This window comes from Lissotriton helveticus, chromosome 11, assembly GCF_964261635.1.
Source record: "Lissotriton helveticus chromosome 11, aLisHel1.1, whole genome shotgun sequence".
Lineage (NCBI taxonomy): Eukaryota > Metazoa > Chordata > Amphibia > Caudata > Salamandridae > Lissotriton > Lissotriton helveticus.
In genome coordinates, this window is record NC_136072.1 from 581,060,414 (window position 1) to 581,087,176 (window position 26,763).

At 48.3% G+C, this 26,763-nt stretch overlaps 1 protein-coding gene across 1 annotated transcript in view; it reads left to right on the forward strand.

The window, feature by feature from the left end:
- XPO7 (exportin 7) overlaps positions 1–26,763 on the forward strand; it is a 486,858-nt gene that overhangs the window by 399,127 nt on the left and 60,968 nt on the right. The window lies entirely within an intron of this gene.

The window sequence follows — 26,763 nt, forward strand, 5'->3', positions numbered from 1 at the left end:
ATATTTACATTGGTTTAGGATGAGTGAAGCCAGTAATCACTGTTCTCTTCCATTAGCAAGAGATGTCAATTTAATGTCTTTTTGTACTTTTAGAGGGATACACTTGCACAAATGGCTGATGGTAGACAATGTCTTTTTATAGGTCCTCGAAGCTTAAAGGATAAGAGCCTGCAAATGGTACGCGGGGCTTTGTGTGTCAAGGTCTTTAAGGTCTAGTTCCAGGTTGAAGTCTAGCTGAGTATCATATTTGAAATACAGAGGAAGGATATGCCATGTATTGCTTTGTGTTTAAAGATAAAAGCTTGTATGTTACCTTGGCACGGCAGTCCGCTTGTAGCGATATGATGAGGTGGGGGTATGCCTCAGAAGATTGTACATGGTTCTGGTGGGAAAGTTTGAGACGTCAAGCAGGGGATTGAACTTTGGTGAGACCCATTAATGAACATTTGCAATACTGCAGTCTGAGTATTAGCTAGTCTGGTTAGTGTTTTAGTTGTGCTGAATAGGATGTGTGGGGGAATTTTATATGTGTTTGCAACTTGATCACGATCTTCAACTACACTAGTAGTTGGGTTATTGGAGGAAGGGTAGGGGGAAGGAGAGAAAGTGGATTTAGTGAGGTAGAGGAGTCTAACATGAGGCACCTTAGAGTCTGTTTGAGAGGGATGGCAGTGAGACCAACACTTTGCTGAAGCAAAGGCCTGAAAACTGGAAGTGATAAAAATATATAGCTGTGTAGAGATAGTATGAGAAACCAAATGAGGTGATAATATAACTGACAGAGGTGTTTCAGAGAGGGTGGAAAGCAAAGTGTCAAGTACAGAGCCATTGAGGGACACATACAGGAAGCGAGTTAGATGCTGATAATATGGAATCCCAGGAGTCCGAAAGAGTCGTCAGATTGCCATTTGTTTGCTAAGCATGTCATGCTTGCATAGGATAGTACTGTATAAGGATCAATAGTGTCAAGTCAAGTCAAGTCAAAACAAGCTTTATTCGATTACATTTAAAATCATAAAAGCAACAAACAACATGTATTTAAAAATTGATTTACAATTTGATAAAATTCATTACAATTTGATAAATTCATGTGGGTTACAAAAAACAGAACAATTCAGTAAAATCCATAAAGGTTAAAAAACAAGCCGGGAATCATAATAGTAAAATCACCCTTCCAGTTGTCTCGGGGATAGCATCCTGGACCTAGTGCGCATAGCGGCGACCAGGAAGCTAGCAACCCCGAGAATTGTCCTGATGCTGCCTAATAACTGACGGGCAGCGTCCGGTGGGAGATGCACTGCCCTAGCTGGTCTTTTACGAGAGTCAGTGAGTTTGTGCCCCTGTGTTTTACTGAATTGTTCTGTTTTTTGTAACCCACATGAATTTATCAAATTGTAATGAATTTTATCAAATTGTAAATCAATTTTTAAATACATGTTGTTTGTTGCTTTTATGATTTTAAATGTAATCGAATAAAGCTTGTTTTGACTTGATCAATAGTGTCAAAAGCAGCAGATACATTTAAAAGTATGAGAACACAAAATTGGCGATTGTGATGAGAAGTGGTGATAGGTCTGGCTACATGAGAAAGTGCAATTGGAAACCTAGAATTGAGGAGGTTTTTTGAGGATAGGTTTGAGAGTAAGACTGTAGAAAATAATCCATTCAGTATTTAGGATAAAAGGGGTAGTTAGTTGGGAGAGATGACTGTAGAAAATAATCCATTCAGTATTTAGGATAAAAGGGGTAGTTAGTTGGGAGAGATGGGATTGTGGAACAACTGCATGAGGGGTAGGTACCAAATAATGAGGGGATAGATGAATAGGTCAACCAGGGTGGGACTTTGAAGATTAAAGCAAGAGATTTTATGAGTTTATTGAGAGATGTGATCGAGTGTTTTTGAATGTAGTTAAGTGTGGTTGGTAATTAGTCTGGATAGGGAAGGCGATGTAAGTGGTGTATAGAGATGAGCGAGCCATAACATTTGTAGGAAGAGCCGAGCCAGAAGTCAGGCTTTGTGCTAAGAGCCAATGGACAAATCAAGCCATCAAATGATGTGCCATATAAGTGATGCAACAATTGTCAAGCTAAAATATGCTAAAGACTCTTTCAAATTAATTATAGGTTATTTCTTGAACATTTGTGTTTCAAAGTAGTACATTAGATAACATCACTGCATGCACATCGGTTAAAAAGAAAGAGTTTTTAAAACTGAACTATGTTCCCACTTGCAGTTCCCTGACAACACTGCCATGAGTAAACCAGGGGCCTATGTTAGTACAACTTTTAGGGGCCTATGTTAGTACAACTTTTTAACGCTGCCTTTGCGAGGGGTCTAAATGCCTCTTGGTTCACTTCGGTAATTGTGCCAATATTCAAGAAGGGAGATAGGCAAAATTGTGCATGCTACCAACCCATTTCCCTTCTAGATTCATCCATAAAGATCCTTGGGAGAGTCATTTTAGGGAGACTTCAAAGCTGGGCAGAGGACAATGGGATAATCAGTGACCTGCAATACGGCTTCCAGAAGGGAGTTGGAACAGTAGAGCAGGGCCTAAACCTATATATTATGCACCAAAAATACACCAGGGCAAAGGAGGAACGTATATATTTTACATTTGTTGACCTAACGTCAGCATTCGATTGCGTCTCCCACAGCAAACTTTGGGCAATATTAGAAAGTTTAGGGGTGGAAGAAACTATCATTTGTTTCCTAAGGGAACTATATTCAGGTGCCAATGCAGTTGTCCGTTACGGGATGGATGGAGAATGCACTAGATCCTTTGGGATAGGCCGTGGGGTACGCCAGGGGTGCGTCCTGGCCCTCTTTTTATTCCTAGTCTACATTAATGGCCTTGAAAGAACTCTGCTTCAAGAGTGCAGGGATATGCCCATGGTAGGTAAAAGATCAATCCCTGCACTCTTGTACGCAGACGATGCGGTCATAATGGCACGGACGCCCCTTGCCCTACAGGGCTTGATAACATCCTTTAATAACTTTATGCTAAGTTTGGATCTAAAAATTAACTGTACAAAAACGTCCGCCATGAACTGTGGCACAGGTAGTAGTAGACGGAGAAAAAACATGTATATAAATGATTAGTCCCTTGGATTCCACCCCTACCTTCCCTTATTTAGGTATCCTGTTCCATGAGTCTGGCACATGGGCAAGTGCTGTAAAAGCAAGAAGCCTTTTGTTTTCTAAATCAATAATGGCCTTAAAACATTTTATTTAAAAAAAAAGGGTAAAAAAACTATCAGGGAAATTTTAAAAAATTTTTAAAGCGACCTGTATATCAGTTGCTCTTTACGGTTCAGGACTCTGAGGATATGCCAACACAAACTCCATCCAAATAGTGGAAAATATGTTTGAGGCACATCTTAGCAGTACCTGAGAGTGTCTCAACTTATATTTGCCACACGGAACTTGGCCAGCCACACATTGAAGATACAATCAAAATCCAGCCTATACTTATTTGGCATAGGATTTGAACAACCAATGAGTGTGTATTGAATCGCGCAAGTCTGATGGACGTTCTAAACTTAGAACACGTGAGCAGGATCAAATGGCTTGTCTATGTGAAACGTTTCCTTGTTGAAATTGACTGCCGAAATTATTATGATGATCCTCTCACAATGGCTAATATCCCGAGGAAGATATTGAAAAAACAATGTATGGAGTATCTTGAAGAGAAAAGAGCTAATGAGGAAGTAAAGAAAAAGACTGTATGTTTACACCAATTGATATTAACTCAGGACAAACAACAGCCATATTTAACCTTATATATGTCCAACTATGAGAGGTTTGTCCTGACACGTTTCTGGTTAAATATACTTTTTAGACTTTTAGTTTCCCTGTTATGAACACCTGGTCCTATGATTTAGTTGAGTGTCCATGTGATGACTCTTCAGCCCAATCGGACATTCATATTTTATTTTTTTGTAAATTTTATATATTGCCTCGTAGGAAATTGTAGGAACTGGGGTCACCAGTTCCCCGGGGGTAGCCTGGCACGAGCAGGTAGGCACCCGAAAGCTCAGGTGTTAAGTGACTACACAGCACACGCATCCACTGAGACAATAAGTGCACGCAAGGACTTAGACCACACCAGATTTGTTTGATTCAAAATCAAATCATTTTATCTAGAGCAGTGCATCAAAGATAAACATTCCCTTAGATCCCTCCATCCCAGAGATCAATTCAGTATTCACTATAACCTGTCGCGGTAACCATTGCAGTAATCAAAGGCAGAACATTTCACTAAATTATTTCACCAAGAATAAACATTACATTGAAGGCTCAGCATTTCATTACCTCCCCAGTAAGCTTTTCATTGCGTCAGAAATTTGCATGTCATTAAACCCGAGTAGGGCATTTCATTATGCACTGGTAGGCAATGCATCAACATTCCTCTAGGGAAGAATAACCATAACAGTAGGCATGAACCAACATCTCACCGCCCACGAATACACAGGCCATTAACAATCAGGCAGGAATAAGCATTTCAATACTCTCCCCCGAGCATTTCTTTAGGCCCCCATAGCCCTGCATCAGGCTTCAAATGAGCATTACAGTACGTAATGGTTGACCCTCCCGACGCCTTCACCGCTAGGGAGGTCGAAATTGTAATAAAGACCTTGGTCCCATTAAAAGCTGCAGGACCAGATGGGATCCCTGGCGACCTGATACGAGCCTTCCCCAAGGAGTGGGGTAAGTTGGTCGCTTCCCTGCTGAACGCAATTCTGGGGGGAGGTCCTGTACCCGATTCCTGGAAAGGGGCGGAGGTTGTCCCGATTTTTAAAAAGGGGTGTAGGGGGACAGCCCTGCCAACTATAGGCCTATAAGCCTCATAGACTCCTCCCAGAAGGTGGCAGGGAAGGCGATTCTGGGGAGGCTTCTTCAATGGGTAGATGATAATAAGATCCTGTCAGACCTCCAGGCGGGCTTCCGGTTGGGAACAGGAACTATCGAACAGTCCTTTAGACTAATGCTCCTGTACTGGAAGGTGGTGATCCTAGGCAAGGGCAGTCTTTATCTGGCCTTTATAGACCTGAAGACTGCCTTTGACCTGGTACCTAGGGAGGAATTGTGGAGGGTCTTGCAGAACATGGGGTTGCCCCCCTATCTCTTATTGCTCCTAACCAAACTACATTCAGGGAACTACGCACAGGTACGGTGGGGCGTGGGGGGGGGGGAAACTGAGAGGATCCCGGTGTGCAGGGGAGTCCGCCAGGGATGTGTGCTAGCCCCCACCCTATTCTCCCTGTATGTGAATGGGGTGGTGGAGTTTTTACAACAAGAACCGGCTGATGCACCCTCCCTGGCGGGCATCCGGATCCCTACTCTGCTTTTTGCGGATGATACTCTCCTTATCTCTAAGACCCCCCAAGGTCTCCAAAAGCTTCTTGACCGCTTCCAGCAGTTCTGCTCCCTGAGGGGACTAATGATCAATATCGATAAAACCAAATACTTGGTCATGAATCCCCCCAGGAAATTAGGACGTCCACCGGTGTTGAATAACTGCCCACTAGAGAAGGTAGCATAGTTTGACTACCTGGGAATCCGGCTTAGTGACTCCATGAGCTGGTCCCCGCATATTAACAAAATGTTACTTAGCCATAAAAGGGTGGGTGGAGCGCTACTTAGGGAACATTGTTCTTCCCCCAAACATTGTATGGCCCCTGTTATTGATATATATAAAGCTAGAGGGGTCACCGCTGCCCTATATGGGGCTGAGCTGTGGGGTACTTGTAATTTGGAGATACTAGCCAAAGCGGAGAGCAAACTTTTGAAAGACCTAATGGCCCTCCCTTTGAGCACACCCACAGTTCCTGTATTACTAGATTTATGATTAAGATCGATTGCAGATCAGGCACGATTACGGCCCCTGTTATTATGGGCTCGATTGTGGAGGGTCCCAGAACTCGCCTCATATGCTGAGGGCCTGTCTGAGGTGATGGCCATGGGGGGTTGGCATAAGATAAAGTGGTTGAGGGATGTCAAAAGCCTTCTGGGGGAGCTGGGATTGGGCGAAGCATGGGTTACTCGCTCCGCCCCACCTAAAGCCACCTTGAAGAAACTGTACTGGGACTGGGTTTCTTCTAAACTTATTAGCAACCCACTACACTGTAATTCCACCGCAGTTTTCTTACAAATCAAAGATGTGGTGGCTTACGAACCCTATCTTGATTTGATTTCCATCGCATTTGATAGGGCTCTGTACTTTAGGCTTAGGGTGGGCACCCTACCAGTAGGCTATTTGACATCGAGATGGAAATCTACCTCCCAGCGCTCCCCCTATTGTGCCCTATGCTCCTCGAGGGTGGAGACAGTTGCCCACATATTTTTTGAATGTCCAGACTATTGTAACCCAAGAAAGCGCTGGCTCAAACCTGTGTGCAGATCACTTGGCACTCGCCAATACTCAGTGGCCCTACTCATTTTATTAACAGATACCACCCCCCTTGTAGTTTGTGGCATCTCAAAACTTTTTAAATGGTCTTGGTTGATCCGATCAAATAGGCTTTCTTTATCCGTTTAATTCCTTTTTAATTGTACATACCAATTCAATTCTTTTAAAATTGTACATATTTTAATGTCTTATTGTTTTGTTATCTTATGGATGTATTCCTATGTATATTTGTCGTATATCTTTTTAATTCCTACTGTATGTACAACTTTTAAGATATTTTTATGTATCGAAATAAAGCATATCAACCAACCAACATTACAGTACGTCCAACCTTGCAGTAGGCAAGGAGACCCAGGAAAGGGGGGCAAATTGGCATTTCATGAACCCTATTCACTGGGCTGTGGCATTTAACACCTCTCCTCGGGGGTTACTAAACATTCGGGATCTCCCCCATGGCCTTTCTGACAGATGGGGTCTCTGTAGGCAGTTCGGGGGGGGCGGAGATAATCTGGCCCAGTTCAAAGTACGTCTTCCAGCTTCGGGGGGAGGGGCGGCCGCGGGGCCTCCTTTGATCTCCCTGGGGGCCCCCCGTTCACTTCTGCGGCCGCCCTCCTCCCCCCGGGGGTTACCTGTTTGTCTTCGGCTCCTGAGGGAGCCCTTGCGGCGGATTCTGGTGTGGGGAGGGCCCGGGCTTCTTTCGGGGCCCTCCGGCAGTGTCGCTGGTTGTTCCCGGGCCTTCGAGCACTTCCACAGCCCGGGAACCAATCAGGGGCTGATGGAGGAGGGGCCGGGCTGCAGTGGCCAATCGCGGGGCCTGCCTTGGGGGCGCGCCAGCCAGGACCAATGGCTGCGCGGCGCTCGGAGGGGCGGGGCAGAGAGTGTGCCCCCGTCACGTGAGGCAGAGGTTGGCTTCAGGCCTACCGCGGCCTAAGATCACAAAGCGGCGGCCCTCTCCTGGTCCGGGGGCCGCCGAGGGGGGTTCCTAGGCGGTAACTGCGCCACCCAGCGAGCGTCGGGCCACGATGACTGGGACCGGGCCCAGAGGCTTTCCGGGCTGCGGCGGTGACCTCGGCAACGCGCTCGGCCCGCAGAGGGGGCCACGGGGGCGCCGAAGGCGGCGATTCCTCACAGGACACCAGAAAAGCCCCGGAATGCGGCGGTGAGTTACTTGGCCAGTGCTCCTCTCCTCCACAGCGCTTCACACGGGGCACACACGTGGGGGCAGTTTAGCGCTTTGGCAAATTACAGCGCTCGGGGGATACACGATGTGTGAGCACCCTCAGCAGTTCTGACAGGAAAAGCAGTCTAAGTCATAGCGCTTATCAGGGGAGCAGGTTACAGCGCTCCTCAGGCAATTCGGCAGGTGGGGGGGACGAGGCAGGACAGAGTTTCAGACAGTTCAGGCAGGACAGCACAGGCCCAGGTGGAAGCAGGGGGTGCGCAGGGGCAGTACAGTCCAGTACCTGGTTGATCCCGCAGTAGTCCTTTGTAGTACAGGCAAGTAGTCTTCTCGGCGCTAGATGGGTCCTGCGCCCTCGATGGGTTGTTTCTTAAAAAGGGGGGGGTTGAGTTGAAGGCTTGTCAGCAGGTCACCTCAGATGGTCCCTGGGTTCCCCTCCCGCCGGGCTAGATCAGTGGGCTAGTTCAGGGTTCCTCACTCTACTTGGAAGGCAGGACCTCAGCCCTGTCACTCCCAGTGGCATAGGTCCCTGACTAGGCCCTACCACCTAAATCTCCTGCGTCGGTCCCCCAGGTCAGTGATGCCCCAACTGACCAAAAAGTTTCCCTCCCTTCCTTAAATATGCCCAGTTCAGGGGACCACTCTCTAAGGCGGCAAAAATAGGCTCCGCCTCTCTTCTGGAAGGTTCCAGGAGCTTCCCCACTCTATCTATGGGCAGGCGATGGCAGGCTGGCATTGCAACAATGTTTGGGGTCCCAGCCAGCTCCTGGCAACTAGGGTGCTACTAGGAAAAGACCACGCTGCAGTAGCAGGGGCCAGTGGCAGCCATGTTTGAAGTAGAGAGCACCTGCACCTTAGCATTGATTGGCAATGGGAAGGTGCCCGGAGACCTAAGGGCCAACAAAAAAGAAGGTGGGAAAAATGAGGCAAGGGCGAAAAAAATAGGGAAAGACCACCCTAGGGCTGACGGGTCTAACAGAAATTGATTATCCCAATTTTAAAGGAAATGAACTTAAATCGATGCCGCCCAGCGTTTTTAGAATTGCAGAGATTGGACACAGTCTTAACTGTTGCATCTATTTCTGAATTTAAAAAAAAAGTTTTTATACTACGAAAATCAATCTGTATGGATGGATTTTAATAGTCTTTTAAGTAAAAAATTGCCTTTTTTATGATGTATTATGTATGATACTTCTTTGTAATGAATTTTCATGTTGTGTACTTTTATGGTTATTGCTGATTAACCGAATAAAGTAATAAAATTGAATTGAGTAAACCAGTGTTCGAGGCATATGAGCTGCAGATTGCACACTATGCATAGATTGCCACCTAGTGTTGGGCCCGGATGTTTGCAGTTTGTTTTGTTGTAGAAAAGTCTTTGGAAGTCACCGGATAGGTGACTCCTCCTTTGGATGATACTGCGCATGGTCATCGGCTCCATCCCCAGATTGTTTATTTACGCCACCTGGCTCGGGTGTGTTTCCAGCGCTCCATGTTGAAACCGAATTCCTTCGGCGCGCAATCCTCACCAACTTTCAAAAATAAGTTTCGAACGCTTCTCCACTCGACGCTATTCTTCAACGTCGAATACTTCGATTCCGGTCGTCGTCGACAGCCTTCGGGCCTAACTAGGCCTCAACTCCAGCTCATGGAAATGACGCCATTCAAAAAGTGTCCTCAATGTGGGTCAAAGTTTCCCCACACCGACCTTCATGAGGTGGGTAACCTCTGCCTTTCTCCGGAGCACGAGGCAAAGGACTGCTCAGCTTGTGCCTCTTTCCGCTCCAAAAAGACTATCCGGGACCGAAGAGCGAGAAGAACAATGGCTCGATCTTCAACCTCCATTCCGGACGACATCTTTGAGGAAGGCGTCAACGTCCCTGAACAACAACACGTCGACAGCGATTCCGAACATGAGGAAGATTCGGATGTCGAGGACATCACTCCAGCGCAGCGGGTCGTAAGTAAGACCGTCGACCCGACCCTTCCTTGACACCCCCAAAAAAGGCCCCGGTTACACCTTCGCCCTCGGGCTCGGGTGCACACAGACACTCCGCTTCTACTGCCCCACCTTCGGGCCCGGCTAAGAAGCCAATTAAGCCTTCAGGCGACTCGGGCTCGAGTCAGCCTTCGCATGGTGCCGGCGCCACCTTACCGGCACTGAAAAAGACATCGACACTGGCCTCGCCGATGTCCACCGAAACCCACAACTCCTTCGACACCGAAACCGAGGTCGGAACCAAGCAAAGCTTCGGATTCCAAAAAAACACCGGAACCGAAAAAAACATCAGATCCAAACAAACAGTCGGATCCAAAAAGAACACCCGACCCCCAAAAACATTCGGAGCCGAAAAAACATTTGGAGCCGAGAAAGACTCCTGCTTCCCCGACAAAGGATATTGTCAAAAAAACAAAGCAAGCCGCTTCGGTGCCGAAACCTTCTCCGGCACCAAAAGATCGGCCTCCGTCAGGAGACTTATTTTATCCAGACCCTGCTCAAAAGACTCTGGCTAAAGACCCAATCACTGAACAGTTGATTTTGGCCTCAAAGAAGCGACCACTGGACAAACCAGCTCCAGCTCCGCATGCAAAGAAGAAGGAAATGGCTACCTCGCCTTTAAGACTTCCTTCCCCTTCTCCTCCACCTATGCCATCACCACAGGCTCCCATACCACAGCATTCCCCAGCATCCTCTATAGACCATAAGGATGATAGCTCCGATGATATGGGGGTAACATGCCTGATACAGCCACACCTACAGGATCACCTGACCCATGGGACGATTACACCACTCCAGATGTCCTAAATGTCCCTCAGGATGACTTATACCCCTCAAGGCCTTCCCCACCAGAAGACACTATAGGGTTTAACGAATTAATACACAGGGCTGCACAATATCACGGGTAGACATACACACAGACCCTGTAGACAAAGACTTCCTGATGGATACCTTTGATAACGCACAAAGGTCTACATCCATTTTACCAATGCTTAAGGGAGTAATTAAACACGCTTCTAAAGTCTTCAAAGATCCAGTCAGAAATCGGATCATAAACCCTCGTATAGAGAAGAAATATAAGGCCGCCCCTTCAGACCCAGCATATATTAAAGGGCCATTACCTCTAGACTCCCTTGTAGTTTGCAACGCACGCAAGAGAGCAAACTCGCAAACATCAGGTGATGCTGCCCCACCAGATAAAGAGTCTAAGTTACTGGACGCATCAGGAAGAGAACTGCGTCTCAAGCAGCAAACATGTGGCGTATCGCCAACACACAGGCATTGCTAGCCAAATATGATCGAGCACATTATGACGAGTTAGTCACTAATGAGACACCTCCCTGATAAGTACAAGGATAGAGCACACAAACCCATCCAAGAGGGTAAAAACATTACAAACACCTCCATCAGGTTTGCCCTTGACGCAGCGGATACTGCGTCTAGAGCAGTTAACACTAGCGTCTTACTACGCAGACACACCTGGCTACGTATATCAGGATTCAAACCTGAGGTACAAAGTGCCATTCTTAATCAACCTTTTGATGAGCAACACCTATTTGGACCCAATGTCGACGTATCTCCTGAAAAAATGAAAAAAGATACAGACACCGCCAAATCCATGGGAGCCCTGTAGTCGCAGGCTCCCAGACGTTCATTTCGTCGCTCATCCTATAGAGCTGCCACCAGAGGATATTTCTCAGACACAGCCTCTGCCGCATGCAAAGCCCCCACACAATCCACTTATGGCAAGGGCTACCAAAGGGGTGGGTACAGGGGTAACAATAACAAGGGCAGAGGTAAAAATAATAACTCCTGCTCTGCCTCTACCCCTGCCCAATGACTCCCTTCCTGTTCCCCCGCACCATTCCACTCCTGTCGGGGGAAGACTCCAACAATACCTGCCAGCCTGGGAAAACATCACATCAGACAGGTGTGTGTTACACATTATTCAATCAGGTTACTGTCTGGAACTAAATTCTACCCCCCCCAAACATACCACCCAAGCAGCGTACAATGTCACAGGAACATTTAACATTGCTCAGACAAGAGGTAATATCCCTCCTGCAGAAAAATGCAATAGAAATAGTTCCAAAGCGCCACAAAAACAAAGGAGTATACTCACTGTATTTCCTAATAACAAAAAAGGACGGATCTCTAAGACTCATCCTAAACCTCAGACCTCTAAACGTTTACATTCAGTCGGACCATTTCCATATAGTCACACCTCACCAGGTCCTTCCACTACTGGTACTAAACGACTTCCTTGCCACTCTAGATCTCAAGGACGCCTACTTTCATATTCCCATCCACGCAGCGCACAAAAAATATCTCAGATTTGTGCTAGACGGGCAGCACTACCAGTTCAAAGTGCTCTCATTCGGAGTCACAACAGCGCCAAGGGTGTTTACCAAATGCCTAGCAGTAGTAACAGCACACTTAAGAAGACAGCATATTCATGTCTACCCATATCTGGACGACTGGCTCATAAAAGCCAGCTCATACAGCCAGTGTGTACAACACACTCACGCTACCATTCAACTGCTTCACAAATTGGGATTCACAGTAAATCACACCAAGTCGCATCTACAACCCTCACACATGCAACAGTATCTCGGCGCTACAATAAACACCCAACTAACACTAGCGTATCCCTCTCCAGCAAGGATACCAAGTGTACAAACTCTCCTAACAAAATTCAAGCCGCAACACTCGCTTCCAGCTCGAGTGTTCATGCAGCTCATAGGAATGATGGCATCTTGCATATTCGTAGTACCTCACGCAAGATTGCAAATGCGTCCACTTCAAGAGTGCCTAGCACACCAATGGAACCAGGCTCAAGGTCAACTAACAGACCTAGTGTTGGTAGACGGTCAGACTCCTCATTCTCTGCAATGGTGGAACACCAAAAACCTTTCCGAAGGGCGACCGTTTGTAGAGCCAGTTCCTCAAATAGTCTTAACAGCCGACGCATCGCTCTCCGGCTGGGGAGCCCACCTCCTGCATCACACCATGCAAGGCAGGTGGACACTGCAACAAAAGCTACTCCACATCAACCACCTAGAGTTACTAGCTGTGTTTCTAGCCCTAAAAGCTTTTCAAACTCGTGTCAGGCAAAGCTGTCTTAGTTCACACAGACAATATGACAGCTATGTACTACATAAACAAACAAGGAGGGAGACACTCTCTGCAGCTCTCTCAGTTAGCACAGCAGATATGGAGATGGGCTATACCACTAAAGATCTTCCTATTAGCCCAACACGTCCCAGGAGTACAAAACACTATGGCAGCTCTGCTAAGTCGACAAACTCAGCAAATCCACGAATGGGAACTTCATCCACAAGTTCTTCATCGTTCTTTCAAATGTGGGGACAACCTCAAATAGACCTCTTTGCCACCCACGAAAACGCAAAATGCCCAAACTTTGCCACCAGATACCCACACCCATTGTCCAAAGGCAATGCGATATGGATGAACAGGTCAAAACTATTTGCGTTCGCTTTTCCTCCTCTCCCACTACTTCCATTAGTGGTACGTAAACTACAGCAACATTCCCTAACGCTCATCCTAATCGCTCCAACTTGGGCCAGAAAACCGTGGTACACCACGCTGTTGCAGATGTCTGTAGTACCACACCAAAAACTAAACCTATCTCCACGCCTATTAACGCAGAACCATGGAGAGATCAGACACCCGGACCCAGCTCAGCTCAACCTAGCGATCTGGCCCCTGAGGTCATAGAGTTTGGTTACCTCAACCTTCCCCCAGTATGTATGAACGTTATCAAAGAAGCTAGACTCCCCACCACTAGAGCATGTTATGCTGCTAAGTGGAAAAGGTTTGTCATATACTGCCCGAACTGCCAAATTAATCCTCTAAACGTGTCTATTCAACACATCATTGGATATTTATTGCACCTTCAAAAGTGTAACTTAGCCTACACATCTATCAGGTTACACCTTGCGGCCATTGCGGCGTACTTGCAAAATAGACAACATCTAACTCTTTTTAGAGTGCCAGCTATTAAAGCTTTCATGGAAGGACTCAAAAGAATAATTCCTCCCAAGACACCACCTGCACCAGTGTGGAATCTAAATGTGGTTCTCACAAGGTTAATAGGACCTCCCTTTGAACCATTACATAAATGCGAATTGCAATTTCTAACCTGGAAAGTAGCTTTCCTAGTAGCCATTACGTCTCTCAGAAGGGTTAGTGAACTACAAGCATTTACCATTCAGGAACCCTTTCTGCAAATGCATCATAACAAAGTGGTTCTTCGTACTAATCCAAAATTCCTTCCAAAAGTAATTTCCCCTTTTCATCTAAATCAATCTGTTGAGCTGCCCGTATTTTTCTCGCAACCTCAAACAGTCGCAGAAAGAGCTCTACACACTTTAGATTTCAAGAGAGCATTACTGTACTACATTGAAAGAACGCAAACTTTTCATAAGACAAAACAACTTTTTGTGTCTATCTCACCGCCACATAAAGGCAATCCCATTTCAAAGTCAGGGATCGCTAGGTGGATTGTCAAATGTATACAAATATGTTATCAAAAAGCAAAACGCACATTAACAATCCCACCAAAAGCCCATTCTACCAGGAAGATAGGGGCTTCAATGGCATTCTTAGGGAACATTCCCCTAGATGACATATGCAAAGCAGCCACATGGTCTACACCGCACACATTCACAAAGCATTACTGTGTAGATGTGCAAACTAAACAACAAGCCACTGTGGGCCAGGCTGTACTAAAGACTCTGTTTCAAATAACTGCAACAGATACTGGTGGTCGCCGCTAGGTGTGGGAACTGCTATGTAATCTATGCATAGTGTGCAATCTGCAGCTCATATGCCTCGAATGGAAAATGCTACTTACCAGTATGCATCTGTTCTTGGCATGTAGAGCTGCAGAGTTGCACTCGCCCACCCGGCTACCTTTATCTGTTCCAGTATTATCTTAATTAGATACATATTACATGGACATCATTATCTCTTATACAGCTCCATCACTTCCCTAATGGCGAAAAACAATCTGGGGATGGAGTCGACCATGCGCAGTATCATCCAAAGGAAGAGTCACCTATCCCGTGACTTCCAAAGACTTTTCTACAACAAAACAAACTGCAAACATCCGGGCCCAACACTAGGTGGCAATCTATGCATAGTGTGCAACTCTGGAGCTCTACATGCCAAGAACAGATGCATACTGGTAAGTAGCATTTTCCTTCTCTGACTTCAAAGTGAGAGCATTTATGTGACGGTCTAGCTATGGAAGCAAAGGTTTTTTTCTGGTACACAAGAAAATTTAAATATCTGTCAATTAACTGGGCTGATATTTCAGAATTTATCAGAATCCGCAAAGCACAAATGAAGCACGGTTCTTTGTAATTATGAAATGTGATGGGAGCAAATATTTCAGTACGATGCCATTGCAGGCTACTTGTCTTGGTGCAGACAAAAGTGAAAACACGATATGGCACACAGCCCTGGACCTGGCTTGGCAGTTCGGGCTGGACTGTTACCATGAGGCACAGGGTCAAGACTGATTTGCACATGGCTAGGTCTAAACTGGAGAGGCATGGTGAGCAAAAGAATGATGAATGTAACCCACGTCTCTTGACTGGGGGTGAATGTTTTGATTTGTTCTGCATTCCGTCCATCAATTGTGTGTCTTTTGCTTTCTCGCCCTAAGTGCGCCGGGTATGCCCAGACGTGGGTCCTGGGCTGACTATTCCACTGGATTCAAGCTATCCTGGCTGATGAGGGGTGAAACCCCGAAACCGGTCCTAGGATGCTTGTTTCCGGTCCAGGGTGGACCTGGCTTGGCAGTTCGGGCTGGGCTGTTCACATGAGGCACAGGGTCAAGACTGATCTGCATATGGTCAGGTCTAAGCTGGGGTGGCATGGTGAGCAAAAGAATGATAGATTTAACCCAGATCTCTTGACTGGGGGGGAATGTTTAATTTGTTCTGCATTCCGTCCATCAAATGTCTCCTTTGCTGTGCCTGCAGACGCTGCATGCAGTTCAGCTAAGTTACCCTTACAACAGGCCTTACAGCCCTAAGTCAAGGTGCACTATACTACATGTGTACAGATCTGCATGAGCAGATATGCCCCTGTGCTGGCCCGTTCAATTACAGTCAGTACAGGTGATCAGTGAAGCCATTTTAGGAACATGTGCCGGGTAATGGGCAAAAACAAGTTCCACACCTACATGATGGCTTCACTGAAATCAAAGATGTTTGTTATTGAACATCTTGTATTAATAAACCCACACTGATTCCAGTGATGGATGTATTAATACATGCACCCAGAGGCACCTTAAAGGTGTCTCCTGAAAGCCAAACAACTACTAGTGTGCTGGCTGGCTGGTTCTGACCAGCCTGTCACCACAGACGAGTTTCTGACCACCAGGGGTTAAAGGCCCACGCTCTCAGGAGGTCATGAACAAAGCCCATCTGTCAGAGGTGTTTACACCCCCTTCAGGATGACCTGTAAATTAGCATTCCAAGGCAAGGAACTTCAAAGAGCACTCCTCCTTTGGTATGCAAATCTGGCTTCCCTCAGAGGTAATGCCAACCCCCCTGACCAGAGCCCATTTGGCGCCTGGGCAGGCAGGAAAATTAGTAGTCAGAGAGGCATGTTCAGCCTCAGGCTAATTCCACCTTTGAGGTGGACTACCTGATGTGGACACAAAATGTAAAAGTCTGCCATCTTTATGATGGCAGAATTAGGAACTCTGGGACATGGTTATGCCTACTTCCGTCAGGAAGCGGTCATAAGGGGGGTGTAGTGACCACATGGGTAAGTATCACATTGGCTAATATCCTACACTTCACTAACTTCTCTAAATCTAGTATTTAGAGGAGCCCCTTGCACCAGCAAATCAGATCCTGCCAACCCGAAAGAAGAAGACGGATGCGGAAGAGTCGCAGGAAGAAATAACAAAAGACCAGCAAATGACTTGGCGCCAACCCTGCCAGCCTGTCTGCTGTCCTCGACAATTGCACCAAAGAAGACGCGTCCTGCAGCCGCCTGTGCCTCCAAAGACCAGAGGACTTTCAAGCTTCACTCAAAACTCGGGAACTCCTGTGGTGCAGTAGAGCTGCTTCCCTGTATCCTGAAGGCACCCCAAAAGAGCTGTGAGGACTCGGGACTGCCATAAACCCAGCACTGGAAAGCACCACTGCACCCATGCCCCCTAGCCCTAGTTGAAGTGGGCCAGCTGTGCCAGCGTGGTCCCTGGACCCTTTCAGAGCAGAAGCCCAACTTGGGTTTGCCAACTATGGACTACCTGACGTCACCTGCACCCTCTTTGTGCAGGTCTCCTCTACCGCGAGTGTCTCCAATGACAGAAATCCAACCTCCAAGGAGAAGAGGACCAAAGGTTTCCACACTTCCCTGAGCATAGTGAGACCTGAGCCCCCTTGTTGGTTTAGTCTGACTGGCCCACCAGGCTAAGCTGCTGCCTCTTTTTAACCAAACCGATCCGCATTGACTTCAACGGGTCACCCAACGCTGTATTGCACTGCTGCACCAGGCCGTGCCAGTGCTGTCCGAGGTGACCTGTTGGCGTTACCTTGGACCCCTGCTCACCTAGTCAGGAAGATTGGTCCTGTAATTCACTGTGAAGTGCCTGTATGCAGTATATGCCTTTCCTCCACAGGATAACATTACCGCTTCAGAAATTGCACTAAGTGTTGAGTTTTGAAAACTATAAATATTTCGAACTCGAAACATGCTTACCTGATCGTGATGACTTTAGTGCCTAAATGTATATAAAGATATGTGTTATCTTTAAAAATTGGTGTGGATCTCTGCCTGGCAGAGCATGCCTGTCTTTTGCCTACAGGGAAGTACCACAGAAAGGGGTTTTCTCCCTCTGAGCATCTGTTTGGTCATCCTGGAAGGGTACCATTGTGTCTAGTGAAGGAAGGCTGGGAGAGAGCCCCAACAGGACATAGTGGACTATGTGCTTGGCCTATGTTCTAGGATGGCTATATACATTGAAAAAGCAACCAAAACCCTGGATGCCAGCTAAGAGCTCCAGAAGCTCTCGTATGACCAAAATGCTGCACTGGTGGAGTTCCAGCCAGGGAAGATGGTGTGGGTTTTGAATCCTGTGGCTCCTAGGGCCCTCCAGAACAAATGGAATGGACCCTAACTAATCCTTGAAAGAAAATGGGAGGTCACCTATCTGGTGGCCCATGCCACTTCCAAGAGCCCCAAATGGGTAATCGATGTGAACTGCCTTACAGGGCTGATGTGGCCATGCTGATGGTCACTGATGAGGATCAAAAAGAATAGGGCGAACCTCTCCCTGACCATCTATCTCACAACCCTAAGGATAGGTCAGTAGAAGGACTTGTCTTTTCAAACACTCTCTCCGCCTAACAGCAAGCTGACTGCAGGCATGTCCTGCAACAGTATGCTGAGCTCTTCTCCTTAACCCCTGGTAAGACAAGCTGTTTTACACATGATGTGGACACCGCAAATAACCTACCTGTAAAAAAAAATAATTATATATACAGGCAGTTGGACCAAGTCTAAGAGAACATCAAAGCTGAAGTCAGCAAGATCCTGGAATTGGTAGTCTTGAACCCCTCTGAGAGACCCTGGGCCAGCTCAGTTATTTTAGTCCCAAAACCTCATTCCAAGGGTGGAAAACTAGAGCTGAGGTTTTGTTTGGGCAATAGGGGCCTTGATGCAGTGACCAAGACAGATGCACACCCAATTCCTAGGGCAGACATACTGATTGACAGGTTAGGGCAGCCAACATCAGGGTTCTGGCAGATTGGTCTGACCCCTGGAGCAAAAGAAATATCGGCGTTCTCGACCCCTGAGGGACATTACCAATTTACAGTAATGCCACTTAGACTAAAGAATGCCCCTTCCACCTTCCAAAGGTTGGTGAACAAAGTCCTTGCTGGGCTGGAGTCTTTTAGTGCAGCATATCTTGATGATATTGCTTCTCTTGGCAGGATCACTTGATCCACCTTGGAAAGGTTCTTGCGGCTCTGCAGAGAGCAGGCCTCACGATCAAGGCAAGCAAGTGCTAGATAGGGCAGGGCTCTGCTGTATACCTGGGAAACCTTCTAGGTGGAGGCCACCTTTACAAAATAAGCGCCAGGATGCTCCTTCCGGAGCGACAGTTTGCGCTTTATAAATACCAAATACAAATACAAGTTCAACCCTTACAACCCAAGATCCTGACAATTGGCAGACTGGATAGCTCCAGCCACCCAGACTCAAGTCGGGGCATTCCTTGGCTTGACTGGGTACTAAAAGAGGTTTGTGAAGGGGTATAGTACTATTGGGGTACCCTTAACAGAATTGACCTTCAAGAAAATGCCAAAGAAGATAAACTGGACAGTGAGCTTTAAAAAGGCCTTTGACACTCTGAAGGAAGCATTGTGCTCCGCACCCACTCTACAAGCTCCAGATTATTCTAGGATTAGTGCCGACAGATTCCTCTGAACGTGGAATAGGAGCGGTCCTGTCCCAGTCCAATGATGATGGCCATCACTATCCTGTTGCTTTCTTTAGCAGGAGGTTACTCCCTAGATAACAGTGTTCGATTGCTATTGAAAGCGAAGCTTTTTCTGTGGTTTGTTCCTTGAAGAATTTGAGATCATACTTGTTTGGTTCTCACTCCCTTGTTTAATCTGACCACAGGCCTCTCAGATGGCTAATGCAAATGAAAGGTGAAAACCCCAAAATGTTGAGGCGGTCCATCTCTCTACAGGGTATGAACTTTACAGTGGAGCACAGACCTGGGACAGACCATGCCAATGCAGATGGCCTTTCCAGTTTATTCCACTGAGATGAGGAAGACTCTCTTGGGAAGGTAAGTCTCATTCTCTTTCGTTTGGGTAAATGGGGGTTGCAAAAGTGCCCATTTTTAACATGGTCACCCCTACTTTTTGCCTGGTATTCAATCCAATGTTGACGGGAAGTGCACTGGGTTCCTGCTTACCATAACCACAGTGCCAGATCTCTTTCCCTAAACTGTACAATTATTCCCCCAATTGCCAATACATTTAGCACTCCTGTAAGTCCCAAGTACATTTTACCCCAGGTACCTAGGACAGGGGTACTAAAGAGTGTCTCTAAGGGCTGCAGCATGTATTGTGCCACCCTACGGTACCCCTCACCAAACTCATGCAGACTGGTATTGCAGGATGTGTGCCATGGTACAGAGAAAAGTGAAGAAATGACAGAGCAGACCCCCTGTGTGCCATGCCTGCAGACACTGCATGCAGTATGGTTAAGTCACTCCCACAGCCCTAAGGTCGGATGCCGATACGATGTGTGTGGACATATCTGCATTAGGAAATATGCACCTGTGATGTCGATTCTTAGATATTACAAGTGAACAGGGAAGCCATTTTGAGTACATGTGCTGGACACTGGTTTTTAGGAGTTCCCCAGCTGCATGATGGGTTCACTGAAATCAAAGATACTTGGTATCAAACATCTTGTAATAATACACCCACACTGATTGCAGTGATGCATTTATCAATACATGCATTCAGAGGGCACCTTAGAGGTGCCCTCTCGAAAACCTACCAACTACTAGTGTGCTAGCTGACTGGTTCTGACTACATACAAGTTTCTGAATTCCAGGGGTGAGGGCCCATCGCTCTCACGAGGTCAGAAACAAAGCCTGTCCGGCAGAGGTTTTCTACACCCCCTTCAGACAGGATGACCTGTAAAATAGCCTTCCAAGGCAGAGAGCTCCAAAAAGCCCACCGTGTTTGGAATGCAAATCTGGCTTACCTCAAAGGAGATGACAACACCCCTAACCAGGGGCGATTTGGTGCCTGGACAGGCGGCAAAATTAGTAGTCAGAGAGGCTTGTTCACCCCCAGGCTAGTACCACCCCTGTGGTGGGCTGCCTGAGGTGGACACAAAATGTAAAAGTCTGCCATCTTTGTGATGACAGAATTAGGAACTCTGGTACAGGGGTATACCCACATCCCACATACAGGGGGAGTTGTGACCCATGGGGTAACACGCCAGGTGGCTACTACCCTTTACTCGCCTAAATCTAGTATTTGGAGGAGACCCTGGCACCAGGAAATCGGATCCTGCTGACCTGAAAGAAGACAGAGGCTGAAGAGTCTCAAGAACAAGACCAACAACTGACTTGGTGCCAACCCTGATGTCCTTGCTGCTATCCTCAACAATCACACCATAGACAACTCGTTTTGCAGCTACCTGTGCCTTCAAGAGCCTGAGAGAACTTCCAGCCTTCGCCCAAGTCTCAGGAACTCCAGTGCAGTAGCGGAAGTGCTGCCTTACATCCTGCAAGCAACCCAGAAGAGCTGCGAGGAGTCCGGACCGCCAAAAACCTGAAACTAGAAAGCACCACTGCACCCGTACCCCCAGGCGTAGTTGAAGTGGGTCAACGATGCCTGCGTGGTTCCCAGATTCTCCAGAGCTGAAGCCCACCTTCGCCTGCAGCCTCTTTGTGCAGGCCCCCTCTACCACCTGTGTCTCATGTGACAGAAACCCGACACCTCAGGACCCCTCTGCATCCGTCTGCCCCGGCCTGATGGGAAGAGGACCAAAGTTGTCCCGATTTCCCTGAACATCATGAAACCTGAGCCACTTTGTTGGTTCAGCTGGACTGGCCGCCCAGTCCAAAGCTGCAGCTTTTGTTTTTTTTAACCCATTGACTTCAACTGGTCACCTGATGCTGTTTTGCACCTCTGTCCCCGGCCACCCCAGTCTGCTAGAGGTGACCTGTTGATGCTGCCTTGGACCCCGCTCCCTACTCACCTTAAGTCTGGAAGATTGGTCCTGTAAGTCGCTGTAAAGTGCCTGTATGCAGTATATGCCTTTCCTCCACAGGATAACATTACTTCTTCAGAAAGTGCTGACTTTTAAAAGCTGTAAATGTTCGAGGCATGTGGGCTGCTGAATCCATATCTATAGCATAGATCGCCGCCTAGTGTTGGGTCCGGATGATTGCACATTGTTGTCCTGGAAGAGTCTTCGAAGTATCACGAGATAGGTGGCTCCTCCCCTGGACTACAGTGCGCATGGGCATCGACTCCATCCCCAGATTGTTTTTTTCCGCCATTGGGTTTGGATGTGATTTCGGCGACTCATGTTCGGAATCGTTATAGAACGTTTTCAGGGCCAAAAGGCCTTCTTCGAACCGTCGGTATTGTTTGCGTTCGGTGCCCGGCTATATTCCAACTCGTCGAGTCGGATATCCGGGGAGTCGTGTGACTCTTCGGTGATCGAGGCCCAGTCAACGCAGCAAGACTTCGACGGCATGGAACGGAGTCCGTTCAAGAACTGTCCCGTGTGTGGTTCCAAGTACCCACACATTGACGTCCATCCTGTGTGCAACAAGTGCCTGTCGCCGGACCACGACGAGGCCAACTGTATGGCCTGTTCCAGGTTTCGATCGAAGAAAACGATCAGGATGCGGCGCGTGGCGTGCCTCGAGGCCCAGCGATCGGCTCCAGCACCGGTGGACATCTTCGACGACTCGGAAGCGGACGAACAAGAGCTTCAACTGCAGATTTCACCTCCATCGGGAGTGGTCGAGTCCGACTACGAAGCGGACGAAGGCCAATACCTAGAGGAAATCGTCGATGAGGTAGGGGACGACGATGAAGCATATGGGGCCATGGAAGATAGCTCGGAGGAAGAGCTATGCCCCGTTCGTACTCTTACAAAGGCTCAGGTCGAGGGATCGCCACACGGCCTTACCCAAGACCTTACACCAAGATCCACTGCTCCGCCTTCCGGCCCGGCTACGGACACCTCAGCAAAGCCGCCATTGTCAAAATCGAAACCGAAACTGAAACCCTGGGTGTCGACGAAAAAAAGATGGCCGAGACGCAATCGAAACCGAAGACGTCTGCTCCACCATCGACGCCGTCGTCTTCGGAGGCCTCGAAGCCACGGAAAGCTGTCGACCAGGCAAAGATGCCGAAGGTGATCAAGGAGCTAAGCTCGAAAAAGGCCGTAGAACCGGTGTCACGCAAGGCGGTCGAGCCAAAATCCAAAAAGGCTGTCGAGCCTACCTCGGGCAAGTCTGCCGAGCCACAAAGCAACAAGCCTGTCGAGACCAAGTCGGCCAAGGGCGCCAAGCCACGGTCTGGGGTCCTGACGCAAAAAGTCAAGGCTGCCGATCCGAAGCCGTCGACGTCTGCGGCCGTGGACAAAGATCGAAGCGCACCAGTCAAGGATGCTCCTGCGCCTCGGACAGACAAACAGAAGTCATCGACGCTCGGGTCGTCCCCTGGGGGCGGACCGAGGTCATCGGTCGGGTCGACGAAACCATCCGCTTCCTTTACGAAGCAGGTCTCGGACTCCCTCAAGCGACTTAAGGACAAGGCTTCAGCGTGGGAACCGAAAACGCCTTCCGCACCAACGCCGACTGCCCCACCGAAAAAGACTTCCATGCCGATCCTCTACACGTTACTGCCTAAGGTGGCGCCGAAGGCCTTCGCACCACGGTCGGTGCCCAAGGACTCTGACGTGTCGAAGCCAACTCACACGGGTGGGAGTTTCAGTCATCGACAACCTTTATTAGAAGAGCGGTCGGAGCATTTCATCGATGCCGACACCGGGAGGCTCACGCTTTATAAGAGGAAGATAACATCACAGCCTTTGGAGTCATTTACAATTCCTCTGAAACGCAAGGAGCCTGCACCAGAAACACCAATACTGGTTGAACAGATTCTTCCACAGACTGGGAGGAGTGCAACACCTTCACCCACTTACTCTGATGGAGGGGAAGGGGAGCAGGATGAGGAGTACAATTATCCTGCAAACACAGAGCCTGATGAGCAGCAGGACTCGTGGATGGACACAGGTGATCAAGGGGACCAGCAGACGGTCCATGACACTCAGATTTATAACGTAAAAACGTCTCCCACTGAAGATTCTGCGGCATTTAATGCCTTAATTGAAAGGGCAGCTAAGAACCGTGCTGTGGAAATGCATGCTGACCCTCTGGAGGTTGACTTCCTTTTTGACACTTTCTCCACTGCTGAAAAGACTGTCAAGACTCTTCCAATGCTCAAAGGGGTCCTTAAGCATGCGGCAGACATTTTCAAGGAACCCACGAGGTCAAGGGTTGTCAACCCTAGAATAGAGAAAAAATACAAGCCGGCACCTGGCGATCCAACCTACATAAAAGGCCAGTTGCCTTTGGACTCTTTGGTGGTCTCTAATGCCCGCAAAAGGGCGAACTCCCAAACCACGGGTGAAGCTCCTCCCCCAGACAAGGAGTCAAAAGTGCTGGAGGCATTGGGGAAGAGAGTAGCAGCTCAGGCGGCCAACATCTGGCACATCTCAAACACACAGGCACTGTTGGCCAGATACGATAGGGCACACTATGACACCCTAGAGCAGCTGATGCATCACCTTCCAGACCAGTTTAAAGAGGGAGCTCAAATGCTTATCCAGGAGGGAAAGCTCATCTCCAACGCTGCTATAAAGTGTGCGCTAGACGTTGCGGACACGGCAGCGAGAGACATCAATACTAGTGTGATGTTGAGGCGTCAGGCATGGCTCCGCATCTCAGAGTTCAAGCCAGAGATACAGACTACTATCCTCAACCAGCCGGTTAACCCAGACAGGTTATTTGGTCCAGAGGTGGACACCACCCTGGAAAAGATCAAAAAAGATACTGAGACTGCCAAGTCCATGGGTGCTCTCCAGTCACAACAATTTAGAGGGAACACTTTTCGTCGCTCAGGCAATCGAGGTGTTAACAGAGGACACATGTCGCAGCAGACGCCATTCAATAAAAGTAGTGCGCAATCCTCGTACACCAAGCAGGGCAGAGGTGGATATCGAGGAAACAGTGCCAAGGGTAGAGGCAGAGGCAACAACAGTTCCCGTTCCTCTGCCACAAACAAACAGTGACTCCCTGTCACTGCCCCCCGACCATCCAACACCTGTCGGGGGGAGACTCCAACAGTTCCTGCCAGTCTGGAAGTCCATCACCACAGACAGGTGGGTCAGGAAACTTATCCAGTTCGGCTATTGTTTGGAGCTGACATCCACTCCACCAAACATACCCCCAAGACAACGTCCTATGTCAGCAGAGCACTTGCACTTATTGCAGCAAGAGGTTCTTGTGATGCTGCAAAAAGGCGCAATAGAGCTCGTGCCAGTGGAGGAGGAAGGCACAGGGGTTTATTCCCTGTACTTCTTAATCCCAAAAAAGGACGGCTCACTCAGACCGATTCTAGACCTACGCCCTCTGAACCAATACATTCTTTCGGAACACTTCCACATGTTAACACTGCAGCAGGTTCTTCCATTGTTAAACTAGGGAGACTTCCTCGCAACCTCAAGGATGCTTACTTTCACATACCACTCTATCCATCCCACAGGAAATACCTCAGGTTCACCATCCAAAACCGGCATTACCAGTTCAAGGTCCTCCCTTTCGGAGTTACCACTGCCCCCAGAGTTTATGTCTGGCGACAGTAGCGGCGCACCTCAGTAGACAGAGCATACATGTCTACCCGTATCTAGACGACTGGCTGGTTCAAGCCAAGTCGGCCCAGCAGTGCGCCGCAGACAGGTCCCACACCATTCACCTCCTTCACAGTCTGGGGTTTTCACTAAACTATCCAAAGTCGCACCTTCAGCCAGCCCATGTGCGGCAGTATTTGGGCGCGACGATCAATACTCTGGCAGCCACAGCTCAGCCAAACCCAGCGAGGATCGACAACATCCAGTCGCTAATCCAGAGGTTCAGGCCGCAACACTCACTCCCAGCGAGAGTGTTCATGCAGTTGATAGGCATGATGGCCTCCTGCATCTTCATAGTCCCGCACGCACGGTTGCATATGCGTCCGCTCCAAGAATGCTTGGCGCATCAGTGGACTCAGGCTCAAGGACAGTTGAAAGACCTAGTGTTGGTGACCGGTCGGGCGTACAACTCTCTGCATTGGTGAAATCCACACAACCTTTGCAAGGGCCGACCGTTCCAAGAGCCTGTTCCACAGATCATCCTAGCGACGGACGCTTCTCTCCAGGGTTGGGGAGCTCATGTGCTCCACTACACGGTGCAGGGGCTATGGACGACGCAGCAAAAGAAGATGCACATCAACTACCTAGAACTGATGGCAATCTTCCTGGCAATCAAGTCCTTCAAAGTACATCTGTGCAACAGAGTCGTGTTGATCCGGACAGACAACATGACAGCCATGTACTACATCCAGAAGCAGGGAGGTACGCACTCTCCACAGTTGTCTCATCTGGCTCAGAGCATGTGGAAGTGGGCCATTCAGAGGAACATCTTCCTCATGGCGGAACACCTCCCGGGCAAGGACAATCAGATGGCGGATCTGCTCAGCAGGTTCAGCCACCAGATGCACGAGTGGGAGTTACATCCATCAGTACTCCGCCCGTACTTCCAGCAGTGGGGTCATCCAGAGATAGACCTGTTTGCCACAAGGGAAAACGCAAAATGCCAAAGCTTTGCCGCCAGGTTCCCTCATCCACAGTCGCAGGGCAATGCGATATGGATGAACTGGTCAGGCAGATTTGCGTACGCTTTTCCCCCAGCACCTCTCATTCCGCTGGTGGCAAAAAAGCTCAAGCAACACTCGATGACGCTCATCCTAGTTGCTCCAACGTGGGCACGCCAACCATGGTACACCACGTTTCTAGAACTCTCCGTGGTACCACATCAAAGGCTGCACCTCACACCAAGGCTCTTGACGCAGAACCATGGCGACATTCAGCATCCAGATCCGCAACAGCTCAATCTGGCGATCTGGCTCCTGAGGTCTTAGAGTTTGGCTACCTTAATTTGCCTCCTGAATGCATGGACATCATCCGGGAGGCAAGAAAGCCCACTACCAGAGCTTGCTATGCGGCAAAATGGAAGCGGTTTGTCATTTACTGTACAGAACACAATATCAACCCGCTAGATGCATCCATTCCTAATATCATTTGTTATTTGTTACATCTTTACAAATGCAATCTAGCATATGCTTCCATTCGGATACACTTATCCGCCATAGCGGCTTATCTCCAAAACAGGCAGCATCTCTCTGTTTTCAGGGTGCCTGCCATTAAAGCATTCCTAGAAGGGCTGAAGCGGGTCATCCCTCCCAGGACCCCGACGGCTCCTGTGTGGAACCTCAATGTGGTCCTCACCAGATTGATGGGTCCCCCGT